The following is a 19,914-nucleotide window of genomic DNA, read 5'->3' on the forward strand; positions in this document are numbered from 1 at the left end:
AGGCGTCAACTCTTCTTCGGCCTTCCTTATTCATTGTCCAGCTTTCACACGCATATGATGTGATTGAAAATACCATGGCTTGGGTCAGGCGCACCTTAGTCTTCAGGGTGACATCTTTGCTCTTCAACACTTTGAAGAGGTCCTTTGCAGCAGATTTGCCCAATGCAATGCGCCTTTTCGTTTCTTGACTGCTGCTTCCATGGTTGTTGATTGTGGATCCAAGTAAAATGAAATCCTTGACAACTTCAATCTTTTCTCCGTTTATCATGATGTTGCTCATTGCTCCAGTTGTGAGGATTTTTGTTTTCTTTATGGTGAGGTGTAATCAATACTGAAGGCTGTGATCTTTGATCTTCATTAGTAAGTGCTTCAAGTCCTCTTCACTTTCAGCAAGCAAGGTTGTGTAAGCATTGGTGGTTCAGTGGTAGAATTCTCACTTCCCACGTGGGTGACCGGGGTTCGATTCCCAGCCAATGCTGATGTACCTATATACACCCATGAATGTACACTATAATAGACAGTATAAACTCCCAGTGGCATTGAGTCAATTCCAACTCATAGCGACCCTATGTTTTCTTTTACATAAATGTTTGTAAAATTACACCATACTATACTGTATGTTGTAAAAGACAACATATATATATATATATATATATATATATATATATGTCCTTCTACAACTTACTTTTTCACTTAGTATTATAGTTTTGAAACTTCTAAAGTGGTAAAATTCCATACCGGTATGTAGAACTGTAAAGAATACACTTTAATTGCTGCATACGATTTTAATATGAAATATGTCATAATTTATTTATCCATTCCCATACTGGTGAATATTTTAGCTTTTCTCAAATGTCCCCTTCTGTAAACAATGCTCCAGTAATATTGTCACAGCCTGATTCATGTGTGCAAGATTTTCTCTAGGTCATAGGATTGGAAAGTGTGGGACATAGATGCCTGGGGAATCTGATATCTTTCCAGAAGGTTCAAACGATGAAAACTCTTTTCATAATAATGCTGAGGCATGATCTGTCTTTTCATTCTCATTCACTTAAAAGAGTCTAGTGGAGTTTTCCAGACACTACATGACATGTGATGACATCACTGTACTGATGACTAATAGAATGTGTGCTTGTGTATTCTTGTGTTTAATGCTATGGAAAATATTAATGTATAAAACCCACATGGTCTCTGGCGTAGTCGATTTTTAAGAGTGTGAAGTGACCTGAAATCCACAGCTTTGAGAACGACTGAGAGAAGCAGTATATACTTAGGAATGAAAGTTTCGTGAAATAACCAAGTACTTTTCGAAGTACATGTAATACCTGACATTCTCATAAAGATTCCCTCTTCCTCCACTTTCTTACCTGGTATTATAAGACTGATTGGTTTTTGCAGAAATAATAGTTTCTCAAAGTGCTGTTTATCAGGTTTTTTTCTTTGTTTATTTTGTTTTGTCTCATTTTTTAATTGTGAGCTATTTCAAATCATGTAAAAACATAACATTGATATAGCTATTGCCCATATTTAATGAATGTTAACATTTTGCCATATTTGCTTTGTTTATTTTGCTAAGAAACTTCAAAAAATTTGAATTAATGTTCTTTTACTGAAAAAGACACACCGTCCTTCTAACCATGCTTGAATTTTGTTTAGTCAATGGATAAGTGTATAAATAATATATAGTAAGGATTTCATTTTTTTATCTACAAAAATGACGTATTATACATATCTTTTTCCAACTTGTTTTTTTTTTTCACACAGTATTGTTTTTATGATTATTTCCCTGTTGATACTGGTGGATATTATTTATTCATCAAAACCAGCTCCACGGGATTCTATAGTGAAAATATATAGCAATCTTTAGTTTTACTTTTCTTTATTTAAGACTATGGTGGTTATTTCTAGATTGTTCACTGTCCTATAAAGACAAGCCATCAGAGAGTCTAAGAGAAAAGTGATATGAGCATATACACATTTTAAAAGGCCACTCTGACTCCTATGGGGACAATGGACTGGAGTAGAGTTGGAATGGACACAAAGAAGCTACTGCAGTTATTGCCATGAGTTATGTTAGTAGCTTGAACCAAGGTAGTGTCAGGGAAGGCAGGAAAAAAAAAATTGAGATTTAGAGTTATTTTGTAGTTAAAAAATCAACAAAATTTGACATAACATTTTGAGTGTACTTGATGAGGGAGAGAGAGAAATGTAATTTAGACAGTACTGATTGCATATTTGGAGCCCTGGTGCTGCAGTGGTTAAGAGCTACGGATGCTAACCAAAAGGTTGGCAGTTCAAATCCACCAACCCCTTCTTAGAGACTCTATGGGGCAGTTCTATTCTGCCCTGTAGGGTCGCTATGAGTCAGAATTGACTTGACAGCAAGTCAATTTGGTTTCTTTTTGGATTACATATTTGTTTTTGTTAAAAGAAATGTAGAAAGGTCCTCTGAAGGATATACAGAACCATAGATCCAGTATTTCTCTTAAAATCGCCTCCTGTGCTAGTCAGAGTTGTCTTTCTGGGATCTTTGTTTCACTAGAAATTCCTATTTTTCCTCAAAGTCTTTATCACAAATACAGTAGTGCCTCTCTCCTCCCTCCTATCCTTGAGCTTATCCTTGAATTCTTGCCACTCACTCTATATCCTTTTCTTCATTAATGCTTCTATCCTTATTAGACTTTTCACTTTGTCATGGATAAGCCACTCCTTCAAAGACCAGTGCAAAAGTCACTTTTCACCCACCCTCCAGCAAAGTCAGTTACATCCATATCCATGTCCACACAGCACTCTATTACAGAGCTGATTTTTTTTTGTTACTTTCTTTTTGTTTTTAATTCTTTTTATTTCTGTAAGATGCATAGTTTCCATTGATCTTTATATTTATGGACACAGTAGGTACTCAACATATGTTACTTAGTATGCAAATGGTTAACACGCTTGGCTGCTCACCAGAAGTTTGGAGGTTCAAGTCCACCCAGAGGCACCTCAGAAGAAAGGCTGGTGGTCTACTTCCGAAAAATCAACCACTGAAAATCTTATGGAGCACAGTTCTACTCTGACACAAATGGGGTCACCATGAGTCAGAATTACTTGACCACAACTGTTTTCATTTGTATTCATATTAGCGTTAGTATTGCTATGGTATTGGTAAAAGGATTAGGATTATAAGCACTCACTATGTGCCATCCGCTGTTTGAGGCACTGAAGTTCAGGCTTACATATTAAATGGGACATGTCTGCCTTGCTCCTGAAAACAATAGCCACAAAAACATAAACTCAGTTTCAGTTATGCTTAGCTGTTGGGCTCCTCTCTGGGTCTCTCCTCTCAGGGATTTTCACCCTTACTTTACAATAGCTCATTCTGAACGCTCTGGTTTTACCAGCCCCAAACACAATGGGGTTTTTTTATGGGAGATTTAGGACAGACTAGTTTTTTTTTTTTTTTTTTTTTTTTAGGACAGACCGGAGTCTACTAAAACTTGTTGTCATTAGGTCCATTCCAACTCATAGCAACCCTATAGGATAGAGTAGAACTGCCCCATAGAATTTCCAAGGAGTGCCTGGTGAATTTGAACTGCTGACCTTTTGGTTAGCAGCTATAGCTCTTAACCACTACACCACCAGAGTCTACTAGTAGCAGGGCAGAAATCAGGAAAAGATGAAAATTCTAGGCTAGTCTCTTCCTCTAAGTATATTCTATCCTCCATCTGCCTGCATTTGTCTGCTGTCTGGCACCTTTATGTTTTGTCTTATTTTTAATTTTGTTTAAGTTTATAATTCTTATCTGCAGGAGAATCAGTTCAGTCCAAGCCAAAAACCAAACCCACTGCCGTCAAGTCGATTCTGACTTATAGCAATCCTAAAAAAAAAAAAAAAAAAAAAAAAACCTATAGGAGCCACTTATTCTGCTGTGCTTATTTCCTTGTTTTCCCATCCATGTCACAAGTTGTAACCATTTTGAGGAACAAAATTTTGGCATTCCTTTGTTTCCTCTAATAATATAAAATGATAAACAACAGGAAATTCTTTGTAGAACTGTACCAAAATGATAGACACTTAATATGTTCTTTAAATTCTTCAAAGCTGGGAGAGTTGTAGTTTTATTTTTCCTCAACCTTAAAACATTTATCGTGTATCAATATCATATATGTAGATGTTAGATTATTTTCAGTGCCTTTCAAAACTAAAATATTGGCAATTAAATACTCACTGGAAAAATTTTCTATGTAGAGACATAAATACAACAGCAGCTCACAGATTATGAAATAATATCTGGGGAAAATATTGCTATAAAGCAGGCACAATAAAAATGCTACATTAAACATTTAGACTAGAAGCGTTGGGAATAAGAAAAGGTTTTCGATTAAACAAGAATTTGCTCCGACTAGTCTCCCTGTATTTTCAGGACTAAATTGACTCTCTTTTAAGATCCTGAAATGTTCCTTAAGGACCCATGCTGTCTATACTGGAATTATGCCAAGATGATCTGAATTTCTGAGCATTCTCCTTGTATATAATTTTTTAATGAATAAACACTGGAATTTGAAATCCCATACTGTTTCTTCTAAGAATTTCCTTGGGTAGAGTAAAAAGCCCTCACATAGGAACAAGAAAGAAGAATTTTTGCAGCCAACAATAGGCAGTTGAATATTTCAGGCATTTATCTGAAGGATACCATGAACACTAAATGCTCCTTAAAGATATTATGTCCTATAAAAAGTATGTTTTCTATATATTTTCTGAGACTCCGAAGTCTACCAAGTCTACCACAAACTAAAACATAATAAAGATATCTTTCGAAGGTGAAATGTGACACTTTTCAAATCCATTAACAAGGATTAAAATACCTTCTATTTCACCAGCATTGACTGGGCACCAAGAATGGGTCAGAAAGAGTGATGTGTAGTTGAGTTATTATACACTCAAAATAAAAGTGCACCTGATGGATTATAAGCACATATAGAAAGGATATAGTTCATCCCATACAAAATCTAATGAATACCTTTTTTTGAAACACACATGAAAATATCACTTTTTTTAACTCATTGTTTTCCCATGATATTGGGCATTCTGTTAGCCCATCCCTTATTTTATACACATGATGATTAGATAGATAGATAGATAGACAGACAGACAGACAGACAGATAGATAGATAGATAGATAGATAGACAGACAGATAGATAGATAGATGATAAATAGACAGATAGACAGATAGATAGATAGATGATAGATATTTGAATCACTATTCTACCTTTTTCTCAAAACTTTTAGAACAATTCCTAAAAATGAAGAAATGATGAAGTAAAGGAGCTGAACAGAAGATTTCAAAAGGCTGCCTGAGAAGACAAAGTGTTATAATGACATGTGCAAAGACCTGGAGATAGAAAACCAAAAGTAAAGAATACGCTCGGCATTTCTCAAGCTGAAAGAACTGAAGAAAAAATTGAAGGCTTGAGTTGCAAATAGTGAAGGATTCTATGGGAAAAATATTAAACAATGCAGGAAGCCTCAAAAGAAGATGGAAGGAATACACAGAGTCACTATACCAAAAAGAATTGGTAGATGTTCAACCATTTAAGTAGGTAGCATATTATCAAGAACTGATGGTACCGAAGGAAGAAGTCCGAGCTACACTGAAGGCATTTGCCAAAAGCAAAGTTCCGGGAATTGACAGAATACCAATTGAAATGTTTCAACAAATGAATGCAGGGCTAGAAGTGCTCGCTTGTCTACGCCAAGAAATTTGGAAAACAGCTACCTGGCCAACCAACTGAATGAGACCCATATTTATGCCTATTCCCAAGAAAAGTGATTCAACTGATTGCAGAAATTATTGAACAATATTATTAATATTACACGCAAGTAAAATTTTGCTAAAAAATCATTCAAAAGTAACTGCAGAACTTTTGAATGATCTTTAGCAAAATCAACAGGGAACTGCCAGAAATTCCAATTGGATTAGAAGAGGTTGTGGAACCAGGGATATCATTGCTGATATCAGAGGGATCCTAGCTGAAAGCAGGGAATACCAGAAAGATGTTTCCAAAAAAACAAACCAAACCCAGTCCCGTCGTGTTGATTCCGACTCATAGTGACCCTATAGGACAGTGTAGAGCTGCCCCATAGAGTTTCCAAGGGGTGCCTGGTGGATTCGAACTGCCGAACCTTTGGTTAGCAGCCGTAGCACTGTTTACCTGTGTTTTATTGACTATGCAAAGGCATTGAAATGTGTAGATCATGACAAATTATGGATAACATTGTCAAGAATGGGAATTTCAGAATGTTTAACTGTGCTCATGAGGAATCTGTACATAGATTAAGAGGCAGTCTGTCATTGGAACAGAACAAGAGGATACTGTGTGGTTTAAAATCAGGAAAGTTGTGTGTTAGGCTTGTATCCTTTCACCGTATTTACTCAGTCTGTATGCTGAGCAAATAATCTGAGATACTGGACTATATGAAGAAGAATGGGGCATCAGAATTGGAGGAAGACATTAACAACTTGTGATATGCAGATGACACAGCCTTGCTTTCTGAAAGGGGAGAGGACTTGAAGAAGTTACTGATGAAGATCAAAGACCACAGACTTTAGTATGGATTACACCTCGACGGAAAGAAAACAAAAAGTCTCACAACTGGACCAATAAGCAACATTGTGATAAACAGGAAATATTGAAGTTTTCAAGGATTTCATTTTATTTGGATCCACAATCAATGCCCATGGAAGCAGCAGTCAAGAAATGAAAGGACACATTGCATTGTGCAAATCTGCTGCAGAAGACCTCTTTAAAGCTCTTTAAAATGTTGAAAAGCAAAGATGTTACCTTGAAGATTAAGGTGAGCCTAACCCAAGCCATGGTGTTTTCAATCACCTCATACGCATGTGAAAGCTGGGCAAGGAATAAGGAAAACTAAAGAAGAATTGACATCTTTGAATTATAGTGTTGGCGATGAATACTGAATATACCATGGACTGCCAAAAGAACAAACAAACTTGACTTGGAGGAAGTACGACCAGAATGCTCTTTGGAAGCAAGGATGGCAAGACTATGTCTCACATACTTTGGACATGCTATCAGGACAGATCAGTCCCTGGAGAAGACCAGCATGCTTGGTAGAGGATCTTCGAAAAAGAGGAAGAAGACCCTTCATGAGATGGATCGAAATAGTAGCTGCAGCAGTGGGCTCAAGCATAGCAACGACTGTGAGGATGGAGCAGGACTGGGCAGTGTTTCTGTTGTACATAGGGTCGCTATGAGTGGGAACTGACTAGATGGCACCTAAAAACATCAACAACAAAGTTGGCACAAAAGAAAATAAAGACAGATGACTGTAATAGGCCATGCTGACTATGGATCCGAAGCACAGAGCAAAGCCACCCTTTCTGAAATATTCGGACCTGCCTCACCTTAAGAGTGTCGTTTGTTGTTAGGTGCCATACAGTTGGCTCCAACTCATAGCAAACTTACCTACACCAGAACAAAACATTACCCGGTCCAGTGCCATCATCCTAATTGTTGCTATCCTTGAAAACATTGTTGGGAGCCACTATGTTAACCCGCCTCACTGAAGGTGCTCTTCTTTTTCAATGATTTTCTACATTACCAAGCATGATGTCCTTCTCCAAGGCCTGGTCTCTCCTGATAACATGTGTAAAGTGAGACAAAGTCTCACTATCCTTGCTTCTGAGCAGCATTCTGGCTGTACTTCTTCCAAGGCAGATTTGTTTGTTCTTTTGGCAGTCTATGGTATACTCAATAATCTTTGCTAATATGTTAATTAAAAGGCAACAATTCTTCTTCAGTCTTCTTTATTCATTGTCCAGTTTTTGCATGTATATGTTGTTGTCGTTAGATGCCATCAAGTCAGTTTCAACTCATAGCGATCCTGTGCACAACAGATCAAAACATTACCCAGCCATGTACCATCCTCACAATTGTTGCTATCCTTGAGCCCATTGTTGCAGCCACTTTGTCAATCCATCTAGCTGAGGGTATTCCTTTTTTTCATGGACCCTCTACTTTACTAAGCATGACATCCTCCCCCAGACACTGATCCCTTCTGACAACATGTCCAAAGTATGTGAGACAAAGTCTCGCCATCCTTGTTTTTAAGGAGCATTCTGGCTATATTTCTTCTGAGACAGATCTGTTCCCTCTTTTAGCAGTCCATGGTGCACTCAACATTCTTCGCCAATACCACAATTCAAAAGCATCAATTCTTCAGTCTTCCTCATTCATCATCCAGCTTTTGGATGTATATGAGGCAATAGAAAACACCATGGCTTGGGTCAGGCGAACCTTAACCTCCAATGTGACATCTTTGCTTTTCAACACTTTAAAGAAGTTTTTTGCAGCAGACTTGCCCAATGCAGTGCATTGTTTGATTTCTTGACTGCTACTTCCATGGATGTTGATTGTGGATCCAAGTAAGATGAAATTCTTGACAACTTCAATCTTCTCTCCATTTATCATGATGTTGCTTATTGGTCCAGTTGTAAGGATTTTTGTTTTCTTTATGTTGAAGTGTAATCCATACTGAAGGCTATGGTGTTTGACCTTCATCATGCTTCAAGTCCTCTTTGCTTTCAGCAAGTAAGGTTGTATCATCTGCATTTTGCAAGTTGTTAGTAAGTTTTCTTCCAGTCCTGATGCTATGTTCCTCTTGATAAAGTCTGTCATTTTTCTTCATATACTCCAGTTTCTCAGAATATTTGCTCAGCATACAGATTGACTAAGTATGGTGAAAGGATACAACCCTGACACACACCTTTCCTGATTTTTGTACCACACAGTAGCCCCTTGTTCTGTTCAAATGATTGCCTCTTGATCTATGTACAGACTCCACATGAGCACAATTCACCACCCACTGCTGTCAAGTCGATTCTGACTCATATCGACCCTATAGAACAGAGTAGAACTGCCTGATAGAGTTTCCAAGGAGCGCCTGGTGGATTTGAACTGCCGATCTCTTGGTTAGCAGCCATAGCACTTAACCACTACACCACCAGGGTTTCCTGAGCACAATTAGAAAAAAAAAAAAAAAAATTTTTTTTTTTAAATTCCTATTATTCACAGTGTTATCCCACACAAAGAATGTAACAAAATCAAATGAATTTATTTTTTTTAATGTGATGTTTCCTTCATCTAAGTGATGTAAAGCAAATACATATTATTCACATCTGGCTCTGCAGTGTGATGCTGTCAGCTGCAAAGTGAGATAGGAAAGAAACAAGTGCACCCAACAGAGCAATGGAAAATCATTGCTTCTAAGGACATGGCCAGACCAGAGTCAAGATCTTTCAGCAACTATTCCTTCTTCAGTATGGGTTTAAACTATGACGGTTGTGATTAGTGGTTAGTCATTGGTTGTTTATGTCCCAAGCACATGTTCTTCCTTATTCTGGAAACAACCTCTGTGCTGGTTTAGAGCATATATGGCTTCTTGGTGAACATTGCCCCAACTCTGCAAAGTATTGCCCCTAGATGGCTACGTAACTGTTTTTTAGAAGGCCATTCCACCTTTCTATCAAGCTAGCTCCTTCAGGATGATGGGGAACATGGTAAGACCAGTGAATTCCATGAGTATGTGCCAATTGCCATATTTCATTTGCAGTGAAGTGACTTCCTTGATCCGAAGGGTTGTGTGCGGGATACTGTGACAGGGGATAGGGCATTCTGTAAGTCCACGGTTGTTAGTTTTAACAGAAGCATTGTATGCTGGGAAGGTAAATCCTTATTCAAAGTAAAAGTCTATCCCATGATGGAAGTGAGCCAATGTAATCACCCTGCCACCATGTTGCTGGTTGATCATCTTGAGGAATGGTGCCATCTCAGGGACTCAGTGTTGGTCTCTGCTGTTGGCAGATTGGGCACTCAGCAGTGGCTATAGCCAAGTCACCCTTGGTGAGTAGAGGCCCATGTTGCTGAGCCCATGCATAAATTCCATCCCTGCCACCATGGCCACTTTGTTCGTGAGCCCATTGGACAATGATGGTAGTGGCTGGGGAAGAGGATCACTGGTTTCCAAACAGCATGTCATCCTAGCCACTTGATTGTTAAAATTCTCCTCTGCCAAAGTTACCCTTTGGTGAGCATTCATATGAGACAAAAATATCTTCACTTCTTTGGCCCATTCAGAGAGGTCTATCCACATAACTTTTCCCCATACCTCCTTGTCTCCAATTTTCTAGTCATGTTCCTTCCACCTCCCTGATCATCCAGCCAAACCACTGGCCACAGCCCATAAATGAGTATACAATCACACATCTGGCCATTTCACCTTCCAAACAAAGTGAACAACCAGATGCACTGCTTGAAGTTCTGCCCATTGGGAATATTTCTTTTCACCACTGTACTTCAGAGAGGTCCTAGAAAGAGGCTGTAGTGCTGCCACTGTCCACTTTCGAAAGAAGCCTGCATATCATGCAGAACCATCTGTAAACCAGGCACAAGTTTTCTCTTCCCCAGTCAACTGATCATAAGGAACTCTCCATGAGGCTATAGGTGCAAACTGGGATAGGACAGGTAACACAATAAAAGCGGAAACCATAGGCATTTTAGGCCACTTTCTCATGCAACTTACCTGTGCCTTCAGGTCCTTGTGGAGCCTCATCTCATATATACCACATCCATTTAATGATGGGCCGCTGCTATGCTTATCCAATTTTATGACTATATGGGTCTGACTACACCGAGTTCCTGATGGGCAACATGATGGTGACTTCATGGTCCATGGTTAAGTGTTCAGTCTTTACTAAGGCCCAGTAACAAGCCAAAAGCTGTTTTCAAAAGGAGACTATGTACAGAAGATGGCAGGGCTTTGCTCCAAAATCCTAAGGGCCTCTGCTGTGATTCACCAATAGGGGCCAGCCAAAGACTCCAGACAGTATTTCTATCTGGCACTGATACTTCAAGCACCATTGGATCAGCCAGTTCATATGGCCCAAGTGTAAGAGAAGCTTGCATGACAGCCTGAACTTGTTGCAGAGCCTTCTTTTGATCTGGGCTTTTCAAGACACTTGATAAATACACCAGCGTAGTACACCCAAATAAGGGATATGTTACCTCCAAAATGCAAAGAGGCCCACCAGGTGTTGTGCTTGTTTTTTAGTTGTAGGAGAGGCCAGATGTAACAACTTAACCTTCAAGTTAGAAGAAATATCTCAACATGCCCCATACCACTGGACTTCTAGAAATTTTATTAAGATGGAAGGTGCCTGAATTTTTATTGGATTAATTTTTCACTCTCTAGCACACAAATATCTTACCTATAAGTCCAGAGTCACAGATTCTTATTCCCTACTAAGTCCAATCAACATAATGTTATCAATGTAATGAACCAGTATGACATCTTGTAGAAGGAAAGGACATCAAGGTCTCTGTGGATAAAATTATTACATAGCGTTTGAGAGTTGATATATGTCTTAGAATGAGTTCTCTAGAGAAGCAAAACCAGGGAAGTGGAGATATATATATATAATCAATCAGAGCCCTGGTGGCATAGTGGTTAAGAGCTCAGCTAATAGCCAAAAGGTCAGCAGTTCAAATCCACCAGCCACTCCTTGGAAACACTATGGGGCAGTCCTACTCTGTCCTATAGGGTCGCTATGAATCAGAATTGACTCAGCATCAACAAGGTTGGTGTGTATATATATATATATATATATATACACAGACACATATATACCTAATGCACATAGCTGTGCGGGCTGCTGAACTCAAGATTGGTAGGTCAAACAGCAGGCCTCTGGCTCACAGTCTGCAGAGGCTGATGAATCCCAAGATTGACAGGTAAGGTAGCAGGCCGCTGGTAGACTGTCATGGATTGAATTGTGTCCCCCCAAAATATGTATCAACTTGGTTAGGCCATAATTCCCAGTATTGTGTGGTTGTCCTCCATTTTGTGATTGTAATTTTATGTTAAAGAGGATTACAGTGGGATCGTAACATCCTTACTAAGGTCACATCCCTGATCTAACGTAAAGGGAGCTTCCCTGGGGTATGTCCTGCATCACCTTTTATCTTACAAAAGATAAAAGGAAAGAGAAGCAAGCTGAGAGTTGGGGACCTCATACTACCAAGAAAGCAGTCCCAGAAGCACAGTGTGTGTTCTTTGGACCCAGGGTTCCTGTGCAAAGAAGCTCCTAGTCTGGGGGAAGATTGATGAGAAGGCCAACAGAAAGAGAAAGGCTTCCTCTAGAGCTGACACAGTGAATTTGGACTTTTAGCCTACTTTACTGAGAAGAAATCAATTTCTCTTTGTTAAAGCCATCCACTTGTGACATTTCTGTTATAGCAGCCCTAGATGAGTAAGACGCTCACAGACTGTGGAGGCTGATGAATCACGAGATCGGCAGGTAAACTGCTAGCTCAAGTCCCAAGAACCAACAGTCAGATGAACAGAAGACAGCTGCAGGATCCAGAGTGAACAAAAGCCAGCAAACCTTGCCAGAAAGTCTACCTATATTGTGTGCAGGTCAGACCCCCATGGAAACTCCCTTTTACCTTGCTGGCTGCTCGTAACTTATCCCATCATGGAGACGATTGCATTATATCTGATCTCATTATGGAGGTAATTACATCATTACATAGCTGCCAAACTACATCATAACTGCAAAACCACTGAGAATCATGGCCCAGCCAAGTTGACACACAACCTTAACTGTCACAATACTTCTGAGATAAGACAGAGAAGGTGTATTGCTGGACTTACCAGCTGAATGCAAACTGCTTCTGGTGGTCCTTGAAAACAGGCGTGAAGGGAGAAAAACACATTAGCCAGATCAATATCTGCATACTAGGTACCAGGAGATGTATTAATGTGCTCAAAGTATGAAACCACATCTGGAACAGCAATTTCAATTGGAGTCACCACCTGGTTAAGTTTTCAATAATCCATTGTCATTCTCCAAGTTTCATTCATCTTTTTCATAGGGCAAATAGGTGAGTTGAATGGGGACTGGTGAGAATTACCACCCTTGCATTCTTCAAGTCCTTGATGGTGGCACTAATCTCTGCAATCCCTCCAGGAATATGGGACTGCTTTCGGCTTACTATATTCCTAGGTAAAGGCAATTCTAGTGGCTTCCACTTGGTTTTCCCACCATTGTAGACCTTACTCCATATGTCAGGGATCCAAGTGGGGGGTTGCCAGTTGCTGAGTATGTTTATTTCAATTACGCATTCCAGAACTGGGGAAATCACCACAGGATGGGTTTGGAATGCCACTGGACCTACTGTGAGCCACACCTAAGATTCCATTAATAATCTGACCTCCCTATGCCCCCACTCTGACTGGTGAGCCACAGTGACATTTTGAGTCTCCTGGAATTAGTGTCAGTTCAGAGCCAGTATCCAGTAATCCCTGAAAAGTCTGGTTATTTCCTTTTTCCCAATGAACAGTCACTCTCATAAAAGACCATAGATCCTTTTGGGGAAGGCTGGGAACAAGATTAATGGTATACATTTTTGGCAGTGCAGTGAGATCTTTCCTCAAGGTGATCCAGCCTCCCCTTCATTCAAGGGATTGTAGGTCTGTAAACTGGCTGAAGTCTGAGAATTTATTGAGTGGCTGTGAATCTCAGTTCTGGCGATTCAAGTTAGAATGCCTTTCATTTGACCTAGAATTCATCCATTTGTACAGATCAAGTAAATATTTAGTAGATTTTCTGTCTATTTCACTCCTAGCAACACTATGACTAAGCAGCCAACTCCATAAATTCATACGAGTCAGACTATTCTGATTACTGCTTTGACTTTACTGTCTGTTCCTGTAACCACACCCATCTTTTCTTTGTAGATTGAGTGCAGCCATTTAGCCCCTACTATTTTTTTTTTTTTTTTTTTTTTTTACTATGGGGTCCAATCAGCTCATTGCAGTTAGGTGTCTTAAATCAGTTAGGGTAGTTCCCACTGTTAAATCTGTCTTACATAAAATAGCAATCACAGCAGATTTCAAGGATTCTGGGGCTCCCGTCACAGATTTATTCTCCATAGTTGTGGTAAAAGGTGTGTGCTCTGCGTACTCCATGTGTGAATCTGTGGATCTAACCTGATAAATCCACTGTAGCATGCCAGTTTCCCTAAGCCTTTGGATATCTTCCTCTACAGTAAATCAAGAGATGTCTGGTATTTCAGCTTGATTTAGTGTAGGCCACCACATAATTCATGCTTCAGCAACTCAACCAAATAAACTATTAAATCCTTTCCTAACTTCTTGAGTTGAAACACTGAATGAAGAATCTGTGCAGAGTGAGCCCGTGTCAATAAACTCAGACTAATCCATCTTTCTGTTTCTTGAACCAGTATCCCACACCCTTAATAGCTATTCCCACACATATTTCGCAGATTTATGTTTGTGCATTTTAGAAAGTCAAGCAGTTCTTTTGGAGTGTAGTGTACCTCTTCCTTCATCATACTTCGTACTTGACCTTTTCGGGGCTCACTGGGGCATAAGTCTAGTTATAGGTCTAGAATCCAAAATGGGTTGCAAGGTGTGTCCTGGGAAATTTAACCATGTCTTGTAAGGCATCTGCCTCAGGTGATGCCCCAGGCAATGTCCAAGATCCCACCCCAAGTGATATCTCAGCTTGAAGCACAAAAAATACAGTAACACAGTGCACACAGCTGTGTCTGTTTCATCAAATGAAGGTGGAAGGGATAGTGGTTTTCTCGGGGAGAATAACTTAGCAGACAAAGATGGAAGAATCTTTTCAGCGGGGAGGGGTGGTGATATTGGCAGGACTGATTTAGCAGAATTTAGGGGTTCAGTGTTGCCAGATTCCAGATTATCTGCCCATATGTACCTGCACCAAGTTTAAGGTTCCCATTTCTTCCCAATCAGTGGCTTTAGTTTAACTTCTGACACTGTTAGAGGTTGGAAATACAATTGTCATTGTAATTTAGTCACTGTTACAATAAGACTCTGGGTTTGATTTTTGGCAATACCAGCTTTGTTACTACAAAAAACAAGTCTTTTTTTTTTTTTTTTCAGGGGAAAATCAGCCACTTTCAAGTCCTTTATGCAGCATTTGAACTATAATTCTGAATCCCTGAGCTCATCTTTCTTTCACCACTTTGTCTGGCAAAAGTAGGACCAATGAACCAGCTTACTTGTGCTTTTCTTTATGACAAAAATGTAGAAATGTATCCAATATTCAATCACCCAGAGGCCTTGTTTCTTACAAATATTTGATCTGCTGGTGATGATATTTTGCTTATTTCTATTGCCACTTCATCCCATGGATTAGCAGTGTCTTCTTTACTACTGTAGGCAAAGTCATCAGTGCCTTTAAGACTAATGAGACTTGAGAACCAATTTAGAAAACTCACCCTTATAATTATTTTTTCTCCTGAACCACTCTCGGTACCAAGTGTCTTAGGCTGGGTTCTCTAGAGGAGCAAAACTAGTGTAGTGTGTATATATATATATATATATTCCCATATACATACAGAGAGAAAAAGAGAGAGAGGGAAAGAGAGAGGTTTATCTCAAGGAAAATGGCTCCTGTGGTCATGGAGGCTGGCAAGTACCAAATCTATGAGTCAGGCATCATACTGGAGGCTTCTCCCAACTCATGTGGTTACAGGGGCTTACAAATCCACAATTTGCATGTCAGACAACAGGTTGTTGGCTCACGAGATTGCAGAAGCTGGTGAATCCCACAACTGGCAGGTCAGATGACAGGCTGCTAACTCAAGTTTCTAGAACTGGTGGTCAGAGGATGATGAGCTGGATGCAGGATCCAGAAAGAGAGAGAGCTTTGCCAGAGTGTTCATATATACATTGGATGCAGGCAACACCCTCAAGGAAACTCCCCTTACACCATATAAGGCAGTGACTCTAGTAAGGGTATTTCTTGAGTAAGAGCGGTGAGTTGAGTCACACTGTTTAGTAAGACTGTGACTTAAGATATACCCCACATGAATTCTACCTCATTACCATATAAAGATTTAGGATTTCAACACATAAAGTGAAGAATAATTACACAATACCACAAAATGAAGGAAAATTACCTCAGATCAGAAAATGAAGGACAATTACACAATACCAGGAATCGTGGCCTTGCCAAGTTGACACATTGACATAAACCAGCACAGCCTCTGGTTCTCATTTGGGGAGTCCCTTTACCTTACTTTTAGTTCAAACCATCTGAATCGGACCAATTCAAAGGACACTGAGAGATGGAGAGAAAGACAGCAGGTCCTGGTGATAGTATTTACACTCTATCATCAAATGATGGCTGAAGCTAGAACTAATCCTACACTATTTTCAATCTATTTCCTTTTTACTGAATCTACTTTGGGTTGAGAGCCTTTTCTTTCATATATATAGCAGAAACCCTGTTGGCACAGTGGTTAAAAACTACTGCTGTACTGCTGCTAACCAGCAGGCACTCCTTGGAAATCCTATGGGGGTGCTCCATTCTGTCCTATAGGGTCTCTATGAGTCAGATTCGAATGGACGGCAATGGGTTTGGTTTTTATACACACACACACACACACACACACACACACACGCATATGTATTTTTTTTTCTTTTACATTTCCAACACAAAGCATCCATGTTACCAGTTGGCCCACACTAGTAAAGGAACCACAGAGTGGCAGTTCTCTCTTGTAGGGAGATTAACAATGAAAACTTGCACTGGAATGTCTTTTTGCATCCTTGCTTATGTGTCCAACACCCATCTTCCACCATTGCCCCACCTAGTATTATCTGGTCTCTTGTAAGAATATGCCAGAAGAAATATTAACTCCATTTAGCTCATGCTCAGGGCCCTTCTCAAGACTGGAGGAACCTGGATGAATGCACAGTGAATCTCTTCCTGAGGTAAGAGAAGGAGTTTTCCCACAAAGAAGAATTGAGTTTCAAGCTATGACCCTTGACTTGAGAGGTGAAGATGCTAATTAGAGGTCAGGAAGATTTTCTAAAGGTAATCCCTTCCCACAGAGTCCTCAGTTCTTGGACATACTCATTGATGTTCAAAGAGAAAGTCCATGTTCTCCTTTTACTATTTGCTTTATGAATTTGCCTCAAATCTCTGGGAAAGTAATTTGCACGATTTGTATATCTTACATAATCTGGCATGTTTTTCTTAAAAGCAGGAAGAAGTTGGGTGGCTATTTCTCTTCATTGCTCCAGGGAATTGGGTTGAGAATTGAGTGTCGGGTGATGCGTAAGTCTAAGACTTAAGGAGTCTGGAAATAATATTTATTATTCAAAAAGAGCCCACAAAAATTTGGAGAATGTTGAAAGACTCATGATCTTAAAGAGCAACCTAGAGAGCTCACAGAAAAGTGTGACAATAAAACCAAACCATCTGGTAACACTCGTGTGTTAGCAAATGGGAGTGTGGACAGAAACTTCAGCTTAGTCCTGAGATATAGTTTTGAGGATATCAGGGCAAATAAACAAAACATGAAGGCATTTTAGCTTTATCAATTTAATCTAAAAGGATGATACAAATATATCAAGGGAAAAAGAAAACCCCATTGCTTATCATGTCCTTGATACCATGGAAAATTTTGCTGTATATTTGACCTCATCAAATCAACAGATGTTTTCAGAGCACAATGAAAAGGAAAGATAAAATTGTTCGTATGATTTTGCCCAAGATTTGGTAGTATACTAGTTAAATGCTAATTCATAAGACAATCAATACCCTAGTTCCCTACACCCTATAAAAACAAACTTAGCTCACTCTAGTTTAATTGCCCCTATTTCTGGTGATGCTCTCTAGGCCTTCAATGCAGTGTAAGACTTTTTTTTTTTTTAGATTAAAAAAAAAAAACTAGTGTACGAAAAAAAAAAAAAACCCTGTCCCCTCTACCCCTTCAGAAAAGCACCTCCTACAGCTCTTTTTAAAGACAGCTTTAAATTTTTTTTTTTTTTTAATTAGCAAACAGCAAAACATGTCACTGAAGTTTGAACTAAAATTTGCGAAAGCAGGTCCTAAGAATGCTCATATTTAATTATGGTTCCACGTAATTAAGTGTGGCAATCTGGTGATAAAACCCTTAAGTAATGACTCATAAAGAGATAAAAATGGAGCATGTGTTTAATCAGTTCACAGCCTTCTTCAGAAGCTGGCATCACTCAGGTGCTAATGAGACACCTGTTGCTGGGGCACCAGAGAGAATATGCAAATCAGTCAGGGGACAGAGAAGGAGAGCACTCACCGTCGTCGCTGAAGGCAGGTGGGTTTGCCAAGACACTGTCAAGAGGCCTAAGCTCTGATAAGATGTTTAAATAAAATCATACAACCAATTCGATATCTTTTTTAGGTTGGGAAAAAAAAAAAAGAAAACATTTCATCCACCGTTTCCATTATACACTGTGGAACATTCTTTTAATTTTTAAGTCATGCCTTTCTTGTCTTTTCAATTGTGGGCATTTGCAAAATTCCTTTTCTTCATTGTTTTTTTTTTTTTTTTTAGGCAATTGTGTTGTATGCATTTAAAAACTTTATTTGTAGTATGTATTCAGGTCTCACTTCTGCAGCTTTAAGGGGTTATTTTCTCTGCATTGTTCAAGCAGGAATATTGAATTATTTACATGTCATACGATAAAAAAATAAATTTGCCTTCTGGCCTTCGTGCTTGGGTTGGGCCTTTTTTTTTTTCTGGTTAGCTGTCACTTCACATGTTAATAAATATGACTACGTACATTTCTTCAATACCAGCAAGGAGAAATGGGGCATTATTTTCCAGATCCCTGTGGAATCTAAACAATGCATTAGAAATTTGACAAATCTAGTGGCCCAGTGGCATGAAATGTAGACAAGATCCTTACTCCCGAAGGGGAAGAATGTGTTTGCTAGCACTTTCTTTCCTAAAGGGCCTTAACCTTGTCACAGAACAGCTTCTTTCACTCTTAGACTTATTCTCTGCGGCCTGAATTCAACCTTTGGCTATAATCAGAAACCACCACCAAGGAGCTATTTGGCACCGAGTTTAAATAAACACATTCTATATTAAACCAGGCTTTAACAACATCTCAGAAGGATGCCTTGCTATTTCAGGAAATGGAAACTGCTCATGGCCTTCCTGGAGCATCAGTAGTTTGGAATTAGAGTAAAATATATGGGCTCTTATTAGACGTATGCTGGGGGAAAAAATTAAAGGAGCAATGAAAAAAAATTTTGAGGCAAGACAAGTACAAGGAATGATTTGGAAGCAAGAGGAGTGATTGTAAAATTACGCTGGTTAAATGTGAATGAAAGCAGTGACAATCCTGATAACAGCGCCACACTGAATATTTGCCATGCACACTTGTCTAGCTCACACTGTCTTGTGTCACATCCCAGCATGAGGAGCTCATGCAACTTCAACAAAGAATGCTCGTTCTGAACACAGTGCCTCTGTAGCCACAATAAATGATACAGTTCTTAAATGCCTTATCTGATCCCTGCTACCCCTTAGCCCCACCTAAAAAAGCCAAGGGAGATTAATAAGGCCAAAATTTTAGTTACTACCTGATACATTATCTGTGACCAGACAGTTACTCAACATCCTGTTTCATTTTGATTATCTAAGTGTGTTTTTTTGGAGCCCTTTTGGCGCAGTGGTTAAGAGCTTGGCTGCTAACCAAAAGGTCAGTGGTTCGAATCCACCAGTCACTCCTTGGAAACCCTATGGGGCAGTTCTACTCTATAGGGTCATAATGAGTCCGAATCGACTCAGTGACAACGGGTAGGTAGGTGTGTTTTGCTTTATGAAAACAATTTAAAACGTTTACATCATAAAAAAGCAAATAAATGAAGATTTGGGTGCTTGTTAAAACTTTGAAAAATTCTTGATTTTATAAAATATGAACTTCACATTCTTTAAGAAACTTGCTTTCATACCCTTTTGTTCAAGTTTACATAAAGTTTATATAAAATTATGTAAAAATTTACATTGAACCAT

At 39.1% G+C, this 19,914-nt stretch overlaps 1 non-coding gene across 1 annotated transcript; it reads left to right on the top strand.

Annotated features, from left to right (window-relative positions):
• Window positions 1–407: 407 nt before the first annotated feature.
• On the top strand, window positions 408–478 carry TRNAG-CCC (transfer RNA glycine (anticodon CCC)). Its single transcript has one exon. It is a non-coding gene; the product is annotated as a tRNA-Gly (tRNA).
• Window positions 479–19,914: the final 19,436 nt, after the last annotated feature.

The sequence above is a fragment of the Loxodonta africana genome, chromosome 10, assembly GCF_030014295.1.
Source record: "Loxodonta africana isolate mLoxAfr1 chromosome 10, mLoxAfr1.hap2, whole genome shotgun sequence".
Taxonomy (NCBI): Eukaryota; Metazoa; Chordata; class Mammalia; order Proboscidea; family Elephantidae; genus Loxodonta; species Loxodonta africana.